Genomic DNA, 4,736 nt, shown 5'->3' with positions numbered 1-4,736 from the left:
GTGTCACAACATGTCACCAGGTAGCCCCAGCATAATGCAGGACAGCTGTGATGAGAAACCATAATGAAAATACTGCTTGCGAAAACCTTCCACTCGTGTCAGCATCAAGCTTTAGTAATAAAATATTCACAATTAGGCACAAGAACTTTATTACAAATGTATCAAGCTAAAACTACAAAAAAGGTATTTTAGTTAAACCAATACAACAAATATAAAAGTAACAAAAATCATAAAATAAAAAAAAAGTAAAAATTCTCAAGGGAAGGTTAGTGTTATCTGCGCTCTCGCACCATAGATCTCCGGTGTGACCTCCAGTTAGCTTATGACTAGGGTTGATTGAATAGCTTCGGATAAGTGATTATCCGAAAAGCTGCCTCTGTAACCCGGATACCTGGAGCGCTCCCGATAGTCAGCTGATCGGCCTCGCAGCTGCATGTGTCGCGGCTGTGTGACAGTCACAACACATGCATTGAGAGCCCAACAAACAGGCTGTGACACAGCCGTGACACATGCAGCTGCGGCGCCAAACAGCTAACTATCGGGAGCGCTCCAGGAATCCGGGTTACAGAGGCAGCTATTTGGATAAGAACTTATCCAAAGCTATTCAATCAACCCTACTTATGATTTTGTGAGAAGGAAAATTGTGGATTTTTTTCTTCTTTTTTAACGTAAACAATAAAAACAGAAACCATATACAATGCAGTCATACAATACAAACAATGTTTAATTCAATCCCAAAACACCAGTTTTCAGAGAACTAGAACACTCTAGAATTAGTCTTGCTCCCTTTGCCACTATTATCCTTTTGGAGAAACAGCTAAACACTTACTGTACATGACTAAAATCACCTGAGTTGCGCCATGAAACTTTTCACAAGAATAACTTTGAATGACGTTTTAACTTTATGAACCTAATATTGTGATACTCGTTATATCAGGCAAAAAAAAAATCTCAAACAGCTTGTTACTAAACTTTATCCGAAAAATGTACCCTTTTTCTCAATGTTATTCCCTTAGGGCTGCCCCATTGTAAACAAACGTACACAGCAACTAAAGGACATGTGGCGCTCTAGAGATCGGGGGCGACTAGGCGAGAAAAAGAAAAATCTAGTAGATCTAAAAGGTGGATAAAAAAAGCATTAAGCTACTTACTGGTAGCGGCATTTTTCGGAGGCCCATGACAGCACTACGAGAGAGGGGATCCGCCCTTAAGGAACAGGAAACCTACAGATACAAAAGGGCGGCACCTCTCCCATGCATCAGTTGTATTTCAGAGCCTGAGAGGACTACCGCGGTTAGTGGTACACAAACATACATTATATACATTTGGAAACAAAAAATAATCTACTATATTGTAACCAGACACCATATGTGAGATTTACATACTACACTATTTACATATCAGGAAGTGCTACCCCCACGTAAATAGGGAGGGAACTAAGGGTGCTGTCATGGGCCTCCGAAAAATGCCGCTACCAGTAAGTAGCTTAATGCTTTATTCGGACTCCCATGACAGCACTACGAGAGATTTACAGAGATGTAAGCTACCTTAGGGAGGGACTATAGTCTGTAGCACCCTTAACCCAAAGGAGAGATCAGAGGAGGACCCCAAATCCAACCGATAGTGTTTAAAGAAAGTGGAAGGAGATGACCAAGTGGCCGCCTTACATATTTGCTCCACTGACACTCCAGATCTCTCTGCCCAGGATGACGCCATGGCCCGGGTGGAATGTGCCTTTAGATTCTGCGGAGCTGGCCCCCCACCTGCTGTGTAAGCTAGAGATATAGTTTCCCTAATCCATTTGGCTAGTGAATATTTTGACACTCTAAATCCTTTCCTTGGACCTTGGAATGAAAGAAACAGTGCTCCATCTTTCTTCCAATTATCAGTAGCTGAGATATACTGAAGGAGAGATCTCCTAACGTCTAACGTATGAAGCTCCTGCTCTTTAGGATTAGAGGGATTAGGAATAAAGGATGGCAAAACTATCTCCTGTGATCTATGGAAACGTGACGCTACCTTCGGCAGATATGCAGGGTCTGGTCTAAGGACTACTCTGTCTGATAAGATTTCTGTGTACAGGTCCTTCTCAAAAAATTAGCATATAGTGTTAAATTTCATTATTTACCATAATGTAATGATTACAATTAAACTTTCATATATTATAGATTCATTATCCACCAACTGAAATTTGTCAGGTCTTTTATTGTTTTAATACTGATGATTTTGGCATACAACTCCTGATAACCCAAAAAACCTGTCTCAATAAATTAGCATATTTCACCCATCCAATCAAATAAAAGTGTTTTTTAATAACAAACAAAAAAAACAACAAATAATAATGTTCAGTTATGCACTCAATACTTGGTCGGGAATCCTTTGGCAGAAATGACTGCTTCAATGCGGCGTGGCATGGAGGCAATCAGCCTGTGACACTGCTGAGATGTTATGGAGGCCCAGGATGCTTCAATAGCGGCCTTAAGCTCATCCAGAGTGTTGGGTCTTGCGTCTCTCAACTTTCTCTTCACAATATCCCACAGATTCTCTATGGGGTTCAGGTCAGGAGAGTTGGCAGGCCAATTGAGCACAGTAATACCATGGTCAGTAAACCATTTACCAGTGGTTTTGGCACTGTGAGCAGGTGCCAGGTCGTGCTGAAAAATGAAATCTTCATCTCCATAAAGCATTTCAGCCGATGGAAGCATGAAGTGCTCCAAAATCTCCTGATAGCTAGCTACATTGACCCTGCCCTTGATGAAACACAGTGGACCAACACCAGCAGCTGACATGGCACCCCACACCATCACTGACTGTGGGTACTTGACACTGGACTTCAGGCATTTTGGCATTTCCTTCTCCCCAGTCTTCCTCCAGACTCTGGCACCTTGATTTCCGAATGACATGCAAAATTTGCTTTCATCAGAAAAAAGTACTTGGGACCACTTAGCAACAGTCCAGTGCTGCTTCTCTGTAGCTCAAAAGTGGCTTTACCTGGGGAATGCGGCACCTGTAGCCCATTTCCTGCACACGCCTGTGCACGGTGGCTCTGGATGTTTCCACACCAGACTCAGTCCACTGCTTCCTCAGGTTCCCCAAGGTCTGGAATCGGTCCTTCTCCACAATCTTCCTCAGGGTCCGGTCTCCTCTTCTCGTTGTACAGCGTTTTCTGCCACATTGTTTCCTTCCAACAGACTTACCATTGAGGTGCCTTGATACAGCACTCTGGGAACAGCCTATTTGTTGAGAAATTTCTTTCTGGGTCTTACCCTCTTGCTTGAGGGTGTCAATGATGGCCTTCTTGACATCTGTCAGGTCGCTAGTCTTACCCATGATGGGGGTTTTGAGTAATGAACCAGGCAGGGAGTTTATAAAAGCCTCAGGTATCTTTTGCATGTGTTTAGAGCTAATTAGTTGATTCAGAAGATTAGGGTAATAGGTCGTTTAGAGAACCTTTTCTTGATATGCTAATTTATTGAGACAGGTTTTTTGGGTTATCAGGAGTTGTATGCCAAAATCATCAGTATTAAAACAATAAAAGACCTGACAAATTTCAGTTGGTGGATAATGAATCTATAATATATGAAAGTTTAATTGTAATCATTACATTATGGTAAATAATGAAATTTAACACTATATGCTAATTTTTTGAGAAGGACCTGTATGGAGGAGCTCTGGAAAGCGCCTGGATATCTCCTATCCTGCGAGCTGAGGTTATGGCAATCAGGAAGGCGGTCTTAAGTGTCAACATTTTGATTGAGGCCTCTTGCAGAGGTTCAAAGGGGGGTTTTGTTAGAGAGGACAGAACTAAATTTAAATCCCATGGAACTGTCCTATCCTTATATACCGGTCTAGATCTACTAACTGCCTTCATAAACCTCGCTATCCAATAATTGTTTGCTATATTGCATGAAAACAGGGCACCCAGAGCTGAGACCTGTACTCTAAGGGTACTAGTAGAGAGTTTTAACTCGAAACCCCTCTGTAGGAACTCTAAGATTTGTTGTATTGGTATCCCGTCTTGGATGTCAAATCTTGAACAAGACAAGAACTTCCTCCAAGTTCTAGAGTAGATTTTTGTAGTTACTTGCTTTCTACTCTTTAGGAGTGTCTCGACTAAATTTGGAGAGAAGCCTTTCCCCACTAATAGTGACCGTTCAAACTCCACGCCGTTAAATGGAGTGCTGCCACTTGTGGATGGGAGATCGGTCCCTGAGAAAGCAGGTTCGGGATCTCTGGTAGTACCCAGGGAACCGATACAGACATTGTCTTGAGCCAGGCAAACCAGGTTCTTCTGGGCCAAAAGGGGGCGATAAGGATGACTTTCGCTCGATCCTCCCTGATTTTCCTCACCACTAGAGGTATCAGGTTCAGTGGTGGGAAAGCATAGGCCAGTGGAAAATCCCATTTAATCAGAAACGCGTCCACCGCCAAGGGATTTTCCCTGGGATTTAGCGAGCAGAAAAGTTTTACTTTTCTGTTGTTTCTGGTGGCGAACAGGTCTACCACTGGTTGACCCCATCTGCAGACGATCAGATTGAAAATGTCTTCGTTGAGAGACCACTCTCCTTGCCTTAACATGTTTCGGCTGAGGAAATCTGCTGCCACATTTTCCTTTCCTTTGATGTGGAGAGCCGTCAAAGATAGAAAATTGAGCTCTGCCATCTGGAACAATCGATCCGTGATTTGGATCAATGTCTCGGAACGAGTTCCCCCTTGCCGGTTTATGTAAGCGACTG

This window comes from Ranitomeya imitator, chromosome 2, assembly GCF_032444005.1.
Source record: "Ranitomeya imitator isolate aRanImi1 chromosome 2, aRanImi1.pri, whole genome shotgun sequence".
In the NCBI taxonomy this organism is placed as follows: Eukaryota; Metazoa; Chordata; class Amphibia; order Anura; family Dendrobatidae; genus Ranitomeya; species Ranitomeya imitator.
Note: the sequence above shows the minus strand (reverse complement) of the source record.